Source organism: Leuciscus leuciscus (assembly GCF_965113295.1).
Source record: "Leuciscus leuciscus genome assembly, chromosome: 11".
NCBI classification, from domain to species: Eukaryota; Metazoa; Chordata; class Actinopteri; order Cypriniformes; family Leuciscidae; genus Leuciscus; species Leuciscus leuciscus.
The window spans coordinates 26,825,652-26,846,421 of record NC_138735.1 but is presented as its reverse complement, the minus strand read 5'-3'; the positions used below and the strand labels follow the sequence as shown (position 1 = coordinate 26,846,421).

General features: G+C 38.4%; 2 long non-coding RNA genes across 4 annotated transcripts in view; both read left to right on the top strand.

Moving 5' to 3' along the window:
• The window catches only part of LOC309509153, a 64,665-nt gene extending 57,785 nt beyond the window's left edge, over positions 1-6,880 (top strand). For both annotated transcript variants that reach the window (XR_014209807.1, XR_014209808.1), the window contains 3 exons: positions 3,400-3,513; positions 4,109-4,362; positions 6,571-6,880. This is a non-coding gene — a long non-coding RNA (uncharacterized lncRNA). The remainder of the gene's footprint in view (positions 1-3,399; positions 3,514-4,108; positions 4,363-6,570) is intronic.
• A 144-nt stretch (positions 6,881-7,024) lies between these two features.
• LOC309509158 lies at positions 7,025-19,487 on the top strand. 2 transcript variants are annotated; one of them, XR_014209814.1, is made up of 3 exons: positions 7,025-7,164; positions 11,343-11,465; positions 18,804-19,487. It is a non-coding gene; the product is annotated as an uncharacterized lncRNA (long non-coding RNA). The 2 variants fall into 2 exon arrangements; XR_014209815.1 differs by lacking the exon at positions 18,804-19,487 and adding an exon at positions 12,029-13,002.
• Positions 19,488-20,770: the final 1,283 nt, after the last annotated feature.

Sequence of the window (20,770 nt, the reverse complement as noted above, 5' to 3'; positions counted from 1 at the left end):
GATGATCGGAGCTGAAAATCAGATATGGTAATGGATGTTTCATTTCTGACATGAGCTGTAAGCGATAGACCAATCAGAGCAGAGCAGGCTTTCAGAAAGAAGGGGTTTAGAGAGACACTGAACTGGTATGACACCGTTTCAGACACTGTAAGAGAAAAAGGTGATGCTGCAATCTATATTATGAGAAAGTGTTTACTTTGGATGCATGTAAACCTATTGTAGGAGACCTCCAAAACAAAATTAAAACAGCATTTAAAATAGCATTATAGGGGCACCTAGGATTAAAATAAATAAAATGTGCAAAAATTTTGCAAAAAAAAGTTTTGTTTCAGTAATTAGTATTGTGCATATTTATTTGCTTTTAAAAGGCAAAGACGATCTATCTTTTTTTTCAGGATATGTCACCTTTATGGGTAACAACAGCTGCTGGGTGTGTAGATGAGATTTGTTTGCGTCTAAACTCCATATGGGCAGAATGTCCTAAACAAGAATTTTCATTCTGTCTTCCTTCTAAAATACTTAAATCATTATTGGTGTCAATTAGCAGTGGGTCAGTCATAGGAGCATAATCCTATCTGACATGCTAATTTGAGAGCTGGAAGTCTGCCAGTTGACACAAACTAGGTCATGACTGCAGTTTCAGTGCAGCGGTGCGGCAGGTCAGGGAATGAACGGTCACCTGCTTTTCAGAGTTTAACTGTGTCTCTTAAAAAAAAATCCATGATAGGATGCATGATGGGAAACTCTGAATGCAGTGCATGTATTGTTCTTAAAATGTCATTAAACAAACTCATGATTGCATGATGTGGGTGGTTTAGCATGAAAATAACTTCTTAAAAGGCAAACAGCTCTAGATGTCACCCAGTGGAATGTGCCAGCTCGTTTCATTCCAACCAGGAAATGAAAATTGTAGAAAAAAACATAATTATTTCTACAATAATAATGCTATGTATATATATATATATTTATACCATTGTCTGTCTGAACACTCGATTCTGATTGGCTGGAAGGTGTGTGCAATAAGTAAGGAATTATTGACGACGGGCCATTGAATTATTAGAAAAAATAAGGCACACCCGGGGCCGAGGTGGTAATGCGGCCACGATGTGAAGCGTTTTTCAATAAATCAATGGCCCGCAGTCAATTATTCTACTTTTACTACAGTTACCACACCTCAATACATTGTTCAGATGATGTATTTCAAGACATTTGTCCGGTTTTTGTCCTTAAAAGGCTCTTTTATTTTATTTTATTTTTTTAGTGAAAGTGAAAGTGACACGTGACGGCCAAGTATGGTAACCCATACTTGGAATTTAACCTCTGCATTTAACCCATCCAAGTTAATGCACACACATTAGGAGCAGAGTAGTGAGTAGTTAACACACACACACTGCAAACGTGGATACACACACCCAGAGCAGCGGGCAGCCTTTGTGTGGCGCCCGGGGAGCGATTAGGGGTTAGGTGCCTGGCTCAAGGGCACCTCAGTCATTTCCCACCGGTTCTGGAATCGAACCAGCAACCTTTGGGTTACCAGTTCAACTCCCTAACCACTAGGCCATGACTGTCTTGTGTGTAGAACTAATTTCTTACGCATCGAATCCCAAGCTAATTCCAAAACGTCATTTTAAAAGCTAGTAACGGAGGCTTGAGCCATTGATAGCGGACTAATGCAGTTATATATACCCCCGGTTTCACAGACGAGGCTTAAACTAGTCCCAGACTAAAATGCATGTTTGGGCTGTTTTAACTGAAAGCAACTTGCACAGACGTATCTTATAATATGTCAATGTCATTGTTTTGTCTCAACATACACATCAGTAATGTTTTTTTCTAAGGCACATTTATAAAAGGTACTTAAATGTCCTAATTGAACTAAGGCCTAATCCTGGCTTAGTCTAAGCCCTGTCTGTGAAACCAGGCCTTAGAGAAAGAGAGAGATTAAGCGTATGTGAATTACCTCCGTCTGTGCGTCTCTCAACAGTGTTCGGCAGCAGCGTCTCTACTAATAGCGAAACTGTAAGTTTAGCTACCTCGCTAGTGAGAAATTCATGTAGCTTTCAAGTTGTTAAACTATTTTACTGATAAAATCATCAGAGCAGCGCTGACAACACGTTTCTGTGCGAGTGTATATCCATACTGTTTGAGTGCGAGAAAAAAACCAGTATGTGCTTTCCATACATAATAACACGTAATTTTGTGGCAAAAACATGGGCATAATTTGTTGTTTTTGTCCTATTGTTTACTATATTTATTTGCTTGGTCGGTGTCATTGTGGGTTTTGGTTCTTTTGCTGTTGTAGTCTGTAAGGACTAACTGAAATCATTTGGCGAAGTGATAAGGAACAGTAATGCGGTCAAGACCTTGTTTAGCTGTGCGTTTCCCTTAAAATAATTGCACACCTTCATCAACCAATCAGATTCAAGCATTCAACTGCCCCTGTAGTATAAAACCGTTTAATGCACTATGCAAGTAGTTCCAAGTCAGTTGAATCACCGTTCTATATTAATGCGCTGTTTTCATTGAAGTGCACACACACATGTCACTCCCACACTGAAAACGCAGATTGTGATGCACACACAGAAACATTCAGGAGCACAGCAACTTGTCATTAATGCTGCCTCGCGACTTTTTTTGAAGTAATTAAACTCTCAGCTTCGTTGTTAATGGAGAGAGAGGCACTGAGACACAGGTACTCATCTCTCTCTCTCTCTCTCTGGGTTATGAATTCAAATAAATGCTATAATTTACTCATTCAAATAAATGTAATCTTACCGCCCTACTTTATCTCCGTGTCTGATTCAAAGCGAGCAGAATGCTAGATCTAACGAGCCGTAACTGACGAAAATAACCGTTAATTTTACCCTTCCGGTGAAATGTTGGGCTTCAAACATCAATAACAGCTTTAAGGTGTCAATGCTGACAAATGACCGTGGTATAAGCGGGATAATCCATGACTAGCTGTGCATTAAACGATTTTAATGCACGACGTGGAGGCAAAGAACCGCACGTCGCGAAGCGGAGGATTATCCCTTACGTACTGTATATAGCCTCGATTACACTGAAAATGTAATCCTCTACCCATCCTCATCACATTCCGAACTCATTTGAATTTTATCCTATTTATTAGACACAAAATAAAGTCTGGATTTGAACTCTTGTTCCTTTGCATGCTTAATGAAAACTCTAGCAATAGACTAACATGACTTGCTCCCATATAAAGAATGGATACGTTTGTGAGAGTGTTTTATTTATTTATTTAAAAAATGTTTTGGTTGTGTTTTATCTTACTTAAGTGAGCGAGGACCGAATAACCCAAGGCTGAATGAGTTTCAAGACCACCCTAACCCTTTGAAATGTATAATAATCATATTAATGAAATACATCTTTATCACACAGGTCAGGACGAACCTTCCACCCTCCTACATTCGAGGAAGAGAGTCGTGGGAAGGCTGAAACCTTATTTAAAATAAATGACTGAAAAGCAATGTCAGACGTCCTCCGTTTTCCAATGTGAGTGAGCTCTGAGGATACGAGTGGCTCATTGCATCAATCAAGGGCACCAATTTTTGTCAGATTTTCATTTTATGGAATATATGAATATAATCATCTCCCTGAGAGTCTTTCTGACTTGTATAAACAGAACACTTTGTGGCCACAGTTGACTGACAGTAGCTATGAACCTTGTTTGATCAGTTAGTTCAGGATGAAGGCTCTTTAGTAATGGTTAACATGTTTGAGTACAGAAAAAAAGACTGAATGAAACTTCATGGCATGCTACTATGGCAACCAAAAGCTCGCAACAACGACAGAATGCATAGAGAGAAGAGCACTTTAAACAGCAGAAGGGCACTTCTGATGTCACCGGGAAGTAATAAAGTGGTTACTGTAATGAACTCCAGAGGGAAGGTTGAACTGAGAGAATAAACCCATAAATACTTAATACCTTACATAGCATTTGGCATTTAACCGAATCTCGGCTTTTTAAAGTGTGCGCATCGAACGGGTTCTGAAGCTCAGCAAAGCTAAAAGCCCCTAAATGAGGATATTAAAACTTGGTGGAACAATATTGTGTAGCCACGCCCAATTAATCTCCACTTTGTTTCAGTTGGACCAATTTCATGCTCCTCTGATCAGACAAAACACTAGCAGACCTGCCACTTTACCAGCCGCTGAGAACCCCGACCAGGCATGCGTGATTAGTGGGGCTGCACTTCCAAGAGTGGATGTTTTACTTCCTTCTGAACTGCGCTGTGCGCCATATGTTTGAGAACAACTGGAGCAACGACGCTGGAAAGAGGAGTCCAGGTTGTGAGGCCAGAGAAGATTCCAGAACGCACAGCCACTATGCAAATGATAAAGGTATTATAGCAAAAAGCAGTTATCAGGAGAAAGAAAATAACCAAAAATGATTTGTAAGAACTGATCTTGCTGATGCTTTTAATATAGTTCAATTGGGGTAAATGTCAACGCACAGTTCAAAAGTTTCGATTTTCTTCAATTATAGCACCCCCTAGCATTGGAAATTGGTGAAATTTGGCATGCATCATAGGAATGTCATTTTATTCATGTGTACCAAATTTTAAGAGGTTTGGACTTTTCAATCTCAAGATACAGGTCAATTAGTTATGATGGAACACACCTATAAATACATCTTTCTGATCAAATCTGCTAAACCAGGGCTTCTCAAAAGTTGATAATAAGTGAGTTGATTATCAGGCTAATAATTAAATCATAAAAATGAAAATTGCAATAAATCATTTAAAAATAAAATGTAAAAATCACATTTTAATATGAATTCTCCATTGAATTTATTACATTGAATAATTTTTTTTAATTCAAATATACAAATTATTTTTAAAAGTTATCGTGAGTATATGAACTCACAATTGCATGATATAAAGTCAGAATTGTGAGATAAAAACTTTGCGACATTATATCTCATTATACACGCAATTATACATGATATGACTTTATCATACACGCAATTGCAAGTTTAAATCTCGCAATTCTGAGACTCGCAATTGTGAGGAAAAAAAGTTTTTTTTATTACATGCCGGATACAAGCTTCCTTAATTAACCGACATCATAAAACTGTGAATATGCGAATGTGTTGTTAAATTATTTAAATATTAACTTAAAATCTCAGTGGGTATTTCAAGTAAATATTTTAGGTCAAAGGAGTTTGGTTGACGATAACTTTTAGTTATCCCTGTGCTAAACTATTAAATTGTTTTATTTCGATTAGGACCATTTTAAGTTTTCTTGCTTCAAATTTCATGTGAATCAGACAAATAGACAGGGACTAGTTTAAAAAAAAAAAAGTGGCAAATAAAAAATAATAATTTTGTGGCAGTGGTAATTCATATAGGCATTTGATTTGGGGTGCTAAAGGTGTAAACATGCTTTATCAATTCTTACACAAATTGTAGATGTGCAATCATTACACAATAAACTCAGATTATGTAAAAATTGTGTGCATTCAGGATACATTGCATTCTAGCTGTTTAATTAACCAAGACAAAAGAGTTGTCCACTTTAAGAATGTTAAAAATGTCATTTTGATGCATAGTGGAAGTGACATTTGTTTCCACTGCGCATCAAACTATTCTTTTATGCATTGTTAGTGCATATTAATGAAACTAGAATAAAAAGTGTTAGGAGGGTTTATTTGATTTAAATCCCCAGGGTTAATGCACATAGTTAAAGAAACATGCATAAACAATAAGACACAAGAAAAAGTATATGAAGTGGCCTTGAAGGTATCAAGAAAACAAAGGTCATGATTCATGAAGTATTCTTCCTGTCTCTAATGACAGTCTCTTTTCCGGACTGCCACAGTGAAGGGCTATTATAGCGACGTCTGAATGGGAACATTAGCTCGCAGATACAGCAATTAGCTTGATGATGGTGGACATAAAAGCCTTAGAGCGGAAAACGGCTTCGCGACTCTCTGTTTTGGCAACCTGTCCTGCTTTTGTCATGTAGTTTCCATGGAAATGTTGTGATATGCATTCCACCATTTGTTTACCTCAAGTCCTTACATCCAATTATTTCACTCATCAGAATGTGACATTCCGAGTTATTTTGAGAAATGCTGCGTGTTAGTGGCTGACTTCAATTAATCCAGGGCTCAGGAGTTGCTTTTCGCTCTGGTATTCTTTCGTCCTAATTAATTGGAAGCAGAATGAATTTGTACAATCATGGAATGGCACGGGGGCAATAAATTGGCATTCCGGAGAGTACCTGACGAGGGGGGCTGATGGGAAGGAGGAGGGGTTTCACTGCATGAGCAGCAGCGAGACGGGGAAAGAAAAGCGCTGATACAAGCTTTAGTTTACCTGCTTCAACAGCAGCAGTTGTTTTAAGCTCTATCAGCAGCATTTGTGCCATAATGTTGGCTATCAAAGACAATTCATTTTCATTTGACTCACCTTTCTCAGGTTTTTTTATTTATTGTCAAAAGCAAAGAATGGTTTCAGTAAAAGACAAGAACTCAAATTATGCTATTTAGAAAAGCAATGTTTATAATTTGAGCTGTTGTCAATGTTTTTGTAATTACTTTTCTAGGTGGATGATCCTCTGGTTTTGTATTACCGACTTCATTTCTGTGAATTTGACTGTGTAACCGGGCCTACTCGACCCGCCTCCGAGCGGGACTCGAATCGGGGTCTCCGGCGTGGGAGGCTGGCGTGCTAACAAGGACTACACTGAGGGTGATGATACACAGGGCAACTTTTTGAGCAATGTTGCTAGGCAATCTTGCCAAGCGATTGTTGCTTGGGCACTTTCCCATTGAAAATGGGAAATAAATATATATCTGGATAATTTAGATCGGTCATGGGCCCTGTGTCTCATCTGGTTGCCCGTTGACGGCAACATTGCCCAGCAACAATGCCCAAAAAATTGCTCTGTGCATCATCACCTTAAAGACCTTTCCTTGAGGTCAGGGGAGTGAGGTTTACACACACACGCACTATGTCCGTTACACTCACCCCCCTAAACCTCATTCCCATCCAGGTCACGGCACCAAATGTAACCGGTCCTACTTGACCCGCTCCAAGCGGGACTTGAACCGGGGTCTCCGGCGTGGGAGGCGCACGCGCTAGCAAGGACGTTAAAGACTGCAGCCACTAGCGTGCCTCTTGAGGCCACGGGAGTGAGGTAACATCTGTTACATTTCATCCATCCATCCATCCATCCATCCATCTCCTATCCTATCCTATCCTATCCTATCCTATCCTATCCTATCCTATCCTATCCTATCCTATCCTATCCTACCCTACCCTACCCTATCCTATCCTACCCTATCCTACCCTACCCAACCCTACCCTACCCTACCCTACCCTCTCCTCTCCTCTCCTCTCCTCTCCTCTCCTCTCCTCTCCTCTCCTCTCCTCTCCTCTCCTCTCCTCTCCTCTCCTCTAAACTGAGGAGTGGATTTGTGTGTGTGTGTGGTAAACATTACCTACATCACAAATGCTGTTAAAAGAATTTAACTTGAATCTGGAATTTATCTTTAAATAGTACTGAATGAAAGTATCTTTTAGCTGTATTGTGTGAAAAAACGTGTTCCTCTGTGCTCTGCTTGCGTTCGATGGGAGCATCATGTTGACACCAGCATGTTAAACAGCGTCCTTTTGAATTCAATAACCAAAGTGGAGGTGTTTCGCTAACAGGAAATCCCACTATCAGCATTCATGTACATATGGGGATACATTTTAATGTATCATAATCCTTAATCCTGTCAGGTAAAGAGCACAAATCCCTGTAAATATGACAATGGCGATAAGACCACAAAACATGTTTATAGCAGAATCACACATGCTGGATTGTTGGGCCGAGGGAGCTTTGGGAAGACAAGGCCAAATTCCGGAAGAAAACAAATGAAGTGCCATGCTGACGGACAAGTGTCCCAAGCGTCACGTTTGCTGTTTGCTAAGGGCAGAACCTTTGAAGAAGGAGAGAGGAGTTGGTGTGGGTAACTGCCTCAGCTGGAGGAATGCTGGGACTTTGGTGCAGTTGTCTTTCATCTCTCAAAGCCAGCTGAGCTTTCTTTAGTAAAGGTTTGATTTTAACAAGGGCTGTTAGTGAGAGAGACACCTTACCTTCCTAAACTCAACCTAGCAGCAAGAATCCAGCAGTGTGCAGCATATTGTAGTGGGTTAAAATTAATTTTATAAATGAAAGCTCTCACAGCAGGTGAACTTAACTGAAAGAGCTGAGGCATTAGCACCAGTATGATGCATTGATGTCTGATCTAAAATTAAAATTAGAGATGGGTGAGGCTGAAAACTTTTTCTTCATGCATGCATAAAAAAAGTTTTAAAGTCTATACTTTTAAATTGTTGGGTCAGATGTGCTTGCTCGAGTTCAAAATGTTTATATTTCAGTGTGCAGGAGGTGGCATATTATTCTGTGAAACGCATGCATAACGAAACCAGAGTTGTGTTGTGTGTGTGTGTGTGTGTGTGTGTGTGTGTGTGTGTGTGTGTGTGTGTGTATGTGTGTGTGTCTTTGATGTAGTTATAGCTTTCTTTAGGAATGAAATCACTGGCTCAAACCAACAGTGCTGCCAAGGCCAAGTTTATTTATTGATATAAGTTCAAAATGTTCAAGATTACAAGGCGAATAAGTTTTGGTCTTTTCACACATTAATGACTCAATCACTTTGAGATCACTTTACAACAAATCATATAGAATTTTTAAGAAAAATAGTCATATAAATGTGTGTGTGTGTGTATTACTTTTACACATATTAAAATATAATGTATTTAAAGGTGCTGTATGTAACTTTCCACTCTACTGAAGCATAAAAATACCATATATACATGTGTGTGTGTGTGTGTGTGTGTGTGTGTGTATGTATGTATATATATATATATATATATATATGTATATATGTATATATGTGTGTGTGTGTATATATATATATATATATATATATATATACACACACACACACACACACACACACACACATATATATATATACACACACACATACATACACATATACATATACACATATATACATATATATATATATATATATATATATATATATATATATATACATACATACACACACACACACACACACATGTATATATATATATATATACACATATATACATACACATATACATATATATATACACATATATATATATATATATATATATATATATATTATATATATATATATATAATCAAATTATATTTTAGAATTTTTTATTTATATTATATGTAATGGATGTATTATGCATTATTCTATATATTTATATGCTTTTTTATACTCTAAACGTTTAGGAAGCTGAAGCTGATGAAAACAGTCCACCACCCACAATGTGTCTCAGTATACCAGCTCAATTAGTTTGACATGAGGCTGTTACTGTCTGAGCTCCATCGGGGCTGTTGGATGTGTAGAGTGTTTACCTCTTTCTAAATAGACTATGTGCTTATTTTACTGAACCCTAGAGACTGACTCAGCTCTCTCTGTGTTATTCCAGACAAATCATTTAATACTTCTGTAACCGTTCACATCTGATCTGGAAATATGTTAATCAAGATAAATCTGAGCTGCAACTTCTTATTGTTTGCAGAACTGGTGGGTGATGCTCAAATAAAACAACATCAGCCATGATGATCTTTAGAAGAACGTCTAGTATTTGGTTTCCTAATTGACACCATAATGCTCAGTCCAATTTGTTTTGGATAATGCCGGACCATGTGTGTGAGAAGACCGTGTGGAATTGCGCGGCCCCCTGATGTCTGGAGCCATCTGGCTGTGGCCGGTTCATCTCTCTCAGAGCGTACACAGTAATTACAGGGAACCGGCCCACCCGAGCATGACAAACTAACAGTGTTCACTCTCTACGACTCTTCCAGCACAATCCTCATCGCTTCATCTTTTTCTTTTTACTTTTTTTTTTTTCCCCCTCTTGCAGCTTCTCTCTAGCTCCATGTGATAAATATTTATGGGATGAAATGCATGCTGGAATCGTTTATAGCCCACTGACATTGAGTGGAGAAATTTGCAAAGATACATGACTTAACCATCACCATAGAGAATCCCACCTGCCTCTCACACCCTACTGAGAAAAAAACCCTCCCTCTTAAAGATAAACGTTCCAATTAGAGTCCAATAAAAGACCTTAAACGTTATAAAACCATAACATTTTTACCATAAACCATAATACTTTTTTCTTTAGAAAAGTATCAGTGTGTTGGGGGTTTAAAGGGATTGTTCAAAACAAATGAAAATGGTCAGCATTTTAAGCATTTAAGTGTACTTCTGTGAAACAGAAAATGTGATGAATGCCCAAGCTGCTGTTTTCCATGCAATCAAAGCGGAAAGTGATTTTTATTTTTATTTTTCTGCCTTTGTTTCCCTTAGTCTGAAGGGAGATTAAGTGGAGAACAAGTTAAAGGGTTAGTTCACCTAAAAAATTAAAAAGATCCCATAATTTACTCACCCTCAAGCCATCATAGGTTTATATAACTTTCTTCTTTCAGCCAAACAAAATCAGAGTTATATATAAAAAAAATCTTTGCTCTTCCAAACTTTAAAATTGTAGTCAATAGAGTCTGAGTTTTTGAAGCTCCAAAAAGCGCATCTATCCGTCATAAAAGTAATCGATGCGGCTCCGGTGGGTTAATAAATGCCTTTTAAAGTGAAGCGATGCATCAGAGGTCTCTCTTCCGCCCGAACTAAACTTGCGTACGGCCGTTACCCGAAGCTAATGATTATAGTTTATAAAGTTATAAATATGGATTTTTTTTTTTCGTACAAAAACGCATCGCTTCAGTTCAGAAGGCATTTATTAACCCCCTGCAGTCGTATGGATTACTTTTATGATGGATGGAGGCACTTTTTTGGGCTTCAAAATCTAAGGTACCATTCACTCCTATTATAAAGCTTGGAAGTGCCAGGATATTTTTTTTTATATAACTCCAACTGTGTTTGGCTGAAAGAAGAAAAAAAGAAAAAGAAAAAAAAGAATTTTTAGGTGAATTAAGTTAACCCTTTAAGACCCTCAAGTTTCAGAAGACTTCTCAAAATTTACCAAGATACTAAGTCTGCAAACAAAGTAAGAGATCTCAATATGAACTCAATGAGAATGAAACATTGAAACAAAGGAAACATTTCAAATTCCTCCAAAACTGTTGAACCCAAAACAACCCGCAAACATGGTTCCTGATACAAAGAGACCTAAGTATGAACCAAGAACACCACAGTATGCAAAGATTATCCAGAGTCTTTTTATAGTAGGTTTTTTAAGGGATCTTTAATTCCCTTTATAACGATTCACACATTCTCACTTATTTCTGCTTTACAGTCATTAGGTTCAGTTCTCGAGTGTGAAGCCTGAGAATGAGGTGTTGAAGACTTCAGGATGTGAAGAATTTCTCAGAGATCCTCACAATGAAGCCTGTTAAAGGATCCTCCCTCAGTATAACAGGTATGTTCTGTGAATATGGTACTGTCCCATGTGTTTTATTAAAATAATGTTATTCTATTTTGTTATATGGCTTTTAAACTGAATTTGGACGAGATAAATTTCGATAACAGCATTGCAAACCATATGATAAAATATATATATATATTTTTTTTTTTATTATTATGATTGTATAATGTCATTTTGTAATGAATAAAACAATTTTATAATACAAATTAAATTATAAAAACGTATAATATATTTAACATTTAATAAAAAATGTGTAGTTTGACCTCGTGAGGATCAAATTCTTCTAAAAGCGGTGCTTCTTTTCTTTGATCTCGAGGGGAAAACCCCAACACTTTGAGTTTCTGACCCAGTTTGTACCCTGTTCATGGACAGTGCCAACTAATGAAAGATTCAACGCTGCTAATTGAGATTGATTCGACTGTTTATGGGCTGTTAAAGAAGAAAATTACAGGCATTATGTAGGATAGCTCTGACAACTTGGCTCCTTCAGCACAGATACTGTAGCTTAAGCTCGTAAAAAAAAAAAAAATCTGCCGATTTCTCTCTCCTTTTTTCAGAATCGAGAAAACTCTTGACAGCTCTTGCCCATCATGCACCACTTTGTTCTGCGTGTCTCTATGGTGGATTCTGATGCCGGCTGGAGAACATGCCACATGTTCTCACACACTGGAGGTCAAAAGCTCACGTAGCTCGTCATGAATGATTTATTCAGGGAAATTAACATGCACTTCTCAATCTGGAGGCTTGATGATTTGATAATGCATTTCTGTGTGCCGTCCGGTTAAAAAAGCGCATTGGACTGGATACCAAATCAGACGAGTCGAGAAAAAATAAATAAATAAATGTAACGATCCGTTCATCTGTTCAGGAAATAGGTTTTGCTGAGCTCCTGTGCCTCAATAATCATGTCCCCTTTCGCCGGAATCATTCTGATAATATACAGGCTTGTTCATGAAGTAGATCTCAGTGAGTCCCTACAGGCCATTTATGTAAGCGCAGCCAAGTGAATTATGGGAAATGCATGGGGTTTTAATAATGAACTAGTGTCCATTCTACAAGGAAATTATATTTATGTAGTCTTCTACATAAGCTGGTATAAAAGTCGCATGAACCAGAAAGTTTAATGCAGAATTTTCAGTGGCTTATTTAAGATATAGTGGGATCAAAGATGGACAAAGCCATGTAATGCCAGAATAAACTAATAATGGCTGAATAAAAACAAAAGAATAATGAAGATTAAGTCTCATTCTGGCGAGAAAGGTTTGTTGAGTGAGAACAATAGAAACATGAATGGAGCAGTTCACCTCGCCAGACATTAGACAATAGACTGCAATTAGGTTTTTAAAGGGCAAAAAAATTATATTTAATTAGCATCTTATCAGCCTTCTCTAAAAACTCGACATGACATGGTCTTAGAAAATGTTTCATAAATTCATAGTTTTAGATATAACATTCTCAGATTTGAAATGAGGCATAAGCATACTCGTGGCTTCAACATCGTGTTTCTAAGTTGCTACATCACAGCCAAATAATGTTTAAAAAATATATATATATTCAAAATTTGTTTTTGTTTGTTTGTTTTTATGTCTGAGTATATATATCTCCAAAATAATTTGAAGTCTTAAAGTCTTGAACTGTAAACTCTCAAGTGTTGGCTTTCTGAGTATGTTGGTTATGTGTCTATTCAGAATGACTTGTGAGCAGCAACCTTTTTATTTTGGGAATGTCATTTTTGCCCCACTTGCCCAAATGTTAAAATAAATAAAAGATAATTTAAATGATGGAAGTTCAGAAGACCAGATTAATACAAAGCATTACTGTGTATGTACTTTAAAAGTTCAATTTCAGTCAGACTGAAGCAGAAATGTCTTTTTAAAATGTGAAAACTTTTTAGTCCGACTGAAATTGTTCTGCATTTTCCCAAAACATCATTAGCCTGAGCAGATTGTAGAGACCATTGGTGCCAGTGGTTTCTGTGATCTACTTTCGCGTACGAAGCTTTTTGGAAACGCAGCCCTGGTTTTTAAGAAGTTGGATGAAAAAACCTAGATAATGTGACTGTATAAGCTTCGCCCATATGAGTTAACCAAACTACAATTGGCCTTAGCATGGTGCGCACGCTCTGGAAGACAGAAATTATGTGTATTGTGTATTTAATTGCACAAATTGGATTCGTACAAACATGTTTTAGTTTCAGCACTATTAAGGGATGTGTGTGTCAGTAGAGAGATTGGTTTCAAACCTTAAAAAGCACTGATATGCCTAGATGATGTGCCTTTATGAGAGTTGCAACCAAAAAGCCGTGCCAATTACGGAAAACAGAAATCCAATAAGCCCAGAGGCACTTGTATCAGGCGAGAGTGATTTAGTATTACCCCAAAACAGTGTTTGAAGTGATTGTTATTAAAAATTATTTCAAACACCCAGATGGCTCCATTTAGTTTCCTAGATTTTCAGCAGGTTTCATTAAAATTGTGTTAGAACAGTTGTTCTGGCCAAAAAACAAAAGAGAAAGACAGAAAAATACACGCAAACATGGTTGTACCCAGAGAGAAGTATGCATGCAGATAATAATAATAAACATTCACTTTTAGTCAAATGAAATGCGACATGACAACAAAAGCTGTTGAGCAAACGTTTGCGGAGTCACACGGTGAATGAATCTCTTTGTTGATAATCGCACATGTGCATAGCATAATTTATCCGCAATTTGGTTGCCAGGACACTTCTTTTGTTGACGATCGAACACCTGCAGAGCCAACGGTGGCATTGCCGTGTCTTTATACATCATCTTCTGAGTGCCAGACAATGGAACGCCTTTATGCTCGGAGGTCAAAGGGATTAAGTAGGAATATCCCACATTTGGCTTTGAATGGACTGAAGCATCACTCCACCATAAACTGAGCCGAGCCAGGTCTTTTAAAACTTGCAGCTGCTATTCATTGTTTATTTTCAATTAAAAGAGCAATTTAATGAGTTTACGAGGCAGGATATGCATAGAGCAACTACCAAGTAATTAGTTAATTATCCACCGGTCACACCCACATGTCTCCAGCAAACATTATAAAACGCGTAAAAAACATAACGCGTACAATAAATTATATATTGTGGGGAAAGGCTGCTTAAATATCAGTGGAGAAAAAGCCTCGCTTCATTTCCATTAGGAATGTGAACACATCTGCTTGATGGGATTCCATTTTTCTGGGATCTGTCTGCAAAGGATTGCTCCCATGCTCTCTAATATGCACATCAAAGACGCGTTCGCATCAGATATGTGCCAACAGAACATTGAGCAATGCATTGCTCAGCCCTGCCGTGGCATTTGTTACTAAATCAAGTCAAACAATTGTTGATGTCAAATCTGCATCCAAAACTATGCCTTTTCCTTATCCAATGTAAATAATTTAGTATGTTTGCGGATGACCAATTATGCACCAGAAAGTGTAAAGTCATGTAAACACCTTAAAGGGATAGTTCACACCAAAAATGAAAAACTCACCCTCATGTCGTTCTCAAACCCGTTAGACTTTCGTTCATCTTCGGAACACAAATAAAGCTCAAAGTTTATAAAGAGATCGTAACGTTAATCCATATGAGTTGAACGGTTTAGTCCGAATTTTCCGAAGAGACTCGATCGCTTTACATGATGAACAGATTGAATTCCTCAAGAGCCAATGAGCTTCGTTCTCGCACGTCAAGCAGGTTCGGTTGAGCTTCTGTTTATGTTTGCTGATCAATGTTTAAATGTGAATAAAGGCATACGTTAATTCTGTTCATCACAGAAAGCGATCGAGTCTCTTCAGAAAATGAATGACAGAATTTTCATTTTTAGGTGAACCTTTTAAACTGTACTTTTTTTGGTAAAGGTTGCAAACGGTTTGAAATTGACGTAAACACGTCTACAATGGAACTACAGGGGTCTTCTAAAGGCTGTAAATAATTTAATAATAATAAAAAATGATTACAAGGGAAAGAATCTGCCACATCTCTCACTATTTGATTGGCAGAGCCATGGGAGAGCGGGTCACCTGTTTCCTTGAGCAAAGAATTGCATCTGTCAGAAAGAAAAAAGCAAAGCTGGAGAGACTGTCAGAACGAGAAGACAGAAAATAGAGAGAAAGAATAGAGAGGCACTGGAGGGTCGATCGAGAGAGAATCCACTGGGGTGGAATAATCTCCACCAGGAGCAAAGTGAAGACCATCAAGCACATTTCACATGCAATTTAGTGTGACGCGTCTGATGAAAACTGTCATAACCAGAGCACTCTAATTTACAAGCTTAAGAGCACGACGTCTTTCAGTGGAATCTCAGGGCCAAAGCGTGGCGTTGGGAAGAGGCGTGCGTCAGAGTGAACGAGAGCGGTGTGAAGCGTTAGACATCTGGAGGGGCTGTCGGGCTGAGAAGGTCTCGAATGTAATACAAGGATTTTCTTGCAGAAGGTTCAAATTGTCTTGTCGCAATCGTTGGTGCAAGTTTAGGGAGGGACAAGTCAATTGCTGCACTGCACTGCAAGTATAACGCACTTCAGAAGAGTGTAAGACTGGCTTGTGCTGGGTTTTTTTTTACTCTTTCAACTTTCTTGTAAGCTTTTTTATAAATCATTCATTCAGTGTGGCCTCATCTCACCAGCCCCATCCTCTTTTTTTTAAAGGTTATTTGTTTAGATTCCCTCAGGTAACACTTATTAAAGCAATACTGATGCAAGCTACAGTACACATCCCAGATCCTCTAAATCCTTCTTCATTTTGCATTATGACTTCTGTCCCAACGGGATATTGCAGAACTGATTATAGAGTGGTGCAGGTATGAAGTCAGAATCCAGAAGACTAATTCGCCACTGGTTCCTTTGATATTTTCCTAAGGGGTTTATCAGTTTATGAGTAAAATAAGGTCTATGGTAGGGCTGCAGGATATTGAAGAAAAATGCGATATGCGATACGATAATGCTTTAAGTGTGTAAAATAAACTTAAATTATTTATTTAAAATTATATAACCTACATACGTGTTTCACATTCTTTTTGTGAGAAGAAAACATCCCTACAGCTTCTGAAAGTGAACAGCAGTGTTTTACTGTAGCATAAAGGCTGATTTATACTTCTGCGTCGGACCTACGCCGGAGCCTCTACGCTGTAGGCAACGCGTTGGTTTTCATTTATACTTCTGCGTCGTTGTCCGCGTTCACGCGCGCAGAGGGAGCATGTGAAACCCGAGGGAGCGGTCCAACAGACCAATCACAGCGCTTGCGTCCGCGTAGAGTTGACGCGTTGTTACATTTTTGGAGAGGTGCACGTCAGGGTACGCCGAAGGGTACGCGCGCTACACACAGCCTACGACGTAGCTATGGCGTAAAGGCCAATTTATACTTCTGCGTCGGGTGCGCGTAGAAGGTACGGCGTAGCATACGCATTGACGTGTACCATACGTCGTACCCTTCGCCGTACCCTGACGCGCACCTCCTCAAAAATGTAACTACGCGTCGCGGCGACGCGGACCGCAAGATCTGTGATTGGTCGGCTGGATAGCATCGCGTTTCCTCCTACGCATTTCCGGAATGATCTTCTGCACTCTGCACCGCCCGCCCGCCATTTTTAAATTCCGAAGATCAGTGAAGAGCCATGGAAATAGACCAAGTGACGGAGAGATTGCTTGAAGAAGTGCGGAAATACAGCCATCTGTATGACTCCTTCAGTCGCCATTGCTCGTAGAAACCTAAACTCAAAATAGCCGCGAGGAATGTAAACACAGTGGAACTGGAACATTAAAACCCACCCGCGCCAACTAGCGTTTCGGCGGTGTAACTGCAGAGCAACACAGACATTCGCAGAAGTATAAATGCTCACGACGGCGTCGCCTACGTGCGTAGCCTACGACGTACACTACGGCGTACACTCGACGCAGAAGTATAAATTGGCCTTAAGTTCGACGCAGAAGTATAAATTGGGCTTAAGAAGTGTTATTTTAACATCAGCGTAAACCACTGGGTTTAGGGTTTCAGATTATTTTAGGGTTATTTAACAACAGAAACTGAATAATCAAATGTAAAAATAAAACACTGCTTAGTTTTCACTGTATGAATTAAATATATACTGATTCCTATTAAAGCTACAAAAGTTATTCAGCCAAGAGCAGTGAGTGATTTTCTCTTTGTCTTTTGTTCATGACCAGATATTGCAAGCTGTTGCGATATGCATATCGCGATATATACATTTCGATATATTGTGCAGCCCGAGTCTATGGTAAACATAACTTGACGATACTTTGACGTTTTGTTCTACAAAGTAAATTACACACACAAATTTTACAAAAATAAATAAATAATAAAACCCCTTAGGAAAATCTCGAAGAAACCAGCGGCGAATTAGTCTTCTGGGATCTGAAGTCATACTTGCTCTATTGCAACCCAAATAATAACTAGTTTTGAACATTTAGAAAAATTGCCATTTAAGACTTATTTATTTTGCAACGAAAACTCACAAAAATTGTTAGATAATATCAGTGATGTGTATATTTTACTGCATAACATCAGTAAGCATGCAAATATACGGATTAATAGTGTGCATTATATATATATATTAATGCACACAAAAAAAAGACACACACATATATATATATTCACAAAAATTGTTAGATAATATCAGTGATGAGAATTATATTTTACTGCATAACATCAGTAAGCATGCAAATATACGGCTCAATAGTGTGCATTATATTAAATACCATAGTAGCATTATTTTACCATTGTATTACCATGGCATTATTTTTCGATAATTTGATATTTTACATTAAATTTTTTGTCTTTTTTTTTTGTCTTTATGAAATTATAGGAAAAAACAAGAGACTGCATGTCATAAATCATAATTGCACAAACCTGCACTCTGCTACACACTGACTCACATAAATTTGCTAACTTATGGGTTAGTTGGTGACATTATTCAGTTGGTAAAGACTGATGGACATGATGGTCTTTACATTAAGATCAAGGACAGACAAAATATGTTTGTTTGGAATAAATGTCTCAGTTTGAACTGTGGGGGAAACTTCAATATATTTATTCCTGGTGCATTTTGGACGCTTTTTCCCTTGAGCTTCTATTTCACGACACTAATAGGCCATTAACAGATAAGATAAATTTTATGAGTCAATTAAGGAAGTGTAAGTTAAATGACAATCGAAAGGGTCAAGTCATTGTAATTTCCCATGATGGTCCAATGGTGCAGGTTGAGTTGGCGGACGTAATTGGCTTTGCTCGTATTGCTCCAGGGAGATGCCTTCAGGCTTGTGTCTTTGCAGTCGTTTATTAACATTTAATACGTACGCTTTTTTCCTCCAGACAGACATAGGACCAAGCCCTCTCTCTTCACTGCAGCGAGTTTGGCGGCATCCATGTTTAATACAGATTAGTCGGCTCTGGAAACATCACCCTGCTGATCTCAAGGCCATGTGGAGGGGGAGGTGAAGGTGACGCCAGCCCCCATTTGTCGCATCCGTGACACTTTTTACTGCTGGACCTGCTTTATCGTCCTCCGCCAGTGAGCAAATAACCGGATCCAACAGGCCACCTATGTCTCAAAATAACAGTAAAATGTCAAATTATTTAGAATTTTGAATGGTATTTACAAATGTGATGCTCTTAACAATGGTGTTGTCATGAAGAATCTTTACAGAGAACCCGTACCTTAATCCTGAGAGAGCAAAACGGGGCCAACAGTGAGGAGAAAACATTAAGAACTCCCTTAAGTGAGAAAAAAGCAACTTGGTAAGCAAGATAAACAATAAAACAAACACAAACACCCCTACGGAGAAGAAGCCATCTGCCTGTGCTAGGCATGCATTTCTAAAAATGAATCATCAATCTGTTCTTTAACTATAGTAAACAATTGTATGACTCCAACTCTGTGTTGAAAGGCAGTAAGCTAGAAAATAAGAATCATCTTATGTGGCAATAAAGGAAATGAAGTTAATATTGCATATAAATCAGCGCAGGAAAAACATCCGGCTACTCTATGCAGGCCACCGGCTGGGCTTTGGCCATGCAGAGAATTGCGTTTTAGAAATTTCATCTCTTTTCATACATGGTGATAAACTCAAACTACCATGAAACAATAAAAACCGCTGACCAAAGAGCCACTGTTTCACCCGCTGTGTTCTTTGGCAGCTCGGAGTCTTAGTGCTAAAACTCGGCCTTACGTAAGCATATGCTGAGATCATTGCATTTCTGAAATAATTGCTTAGAAATATTCCCAAGCGCCAAACTTCGTCTGGTTGAAGACTCTGAACAATAGAGATTAGAAAGCATAAAGCCTGCTCTGATGAACTGAAATGGAAGCATGTGCTCTAGTTGCGCTGTCAGACGTCGTGTTAATTTCATTACAAAAAAGATTTGAAAATATTTGCTATTTCATCCAGTTACTCTTTGATTTAAAACAAAAGAATCATAGGATTGGGCTGCAGCGCTGCAATAAAGCCGACAGAGCAAACACAATAACGTATGATCTGTCAGCGAACACTATGTACACAGAAAGCACACGTTTCCCTCTATCCCTGATATTTACACATTTCCTATTTTACTGCAGCACACGAGCACCGCCGAAAGATGCCTGATTTCTTGAATGCTCTGAATCAGCTGATAAATAATGCATACGCATTTTTATTGATTAATATTTCACTAGGTGGAGGTTGCTGAGGAATTCTTGAGCAGGCCAATAATGCCTTGCGTGATAAACAGTGGCTCTGGCCAGTGTATTTCCTGCCATTGACTCGTTAGCGTTACGTAGGGACGTACGTTAGCGATTGATTCTGACAGTATGGTATTACAGCTCATAACAATTTGTGCATCTTACTGCCTCTAATGACACTTGTGGTTATTGGCAAAGTAAAGGTTACGTTAATGAGCTGTGGACTGGGTGGTCATCAGTGCTTCACATGTAGAAATGAGTTAATAAAATATCAAATCACTGGATGTGTTTGCACAGTCCAAGACTCTGCATGTATTTCTTGGCTTGGTCTTCTAAAAAATGCTTTTGGACCAATGCCATCAGAGTAAATGCTCAAGGGCAACTCAGGCTCCGGAAACTTCAGGAAAAAATAAAAAAAGTGAAGCAGGACTGCAATAACCTATCAGCCCTTAACCTCAGCTGTTCTCTGCAGTGTGTCTCCCATGTTCTACCTGGTCAGGCATGATAAGCTTAACAACTTTATCACATAGTGCCTGTATTATGCATGGGTTGTTCAGCCTCAACATGCCACTGTGTATAAAGATGTTGTGCTGGACCATTTCAAATGTTGCTAAATTTATTT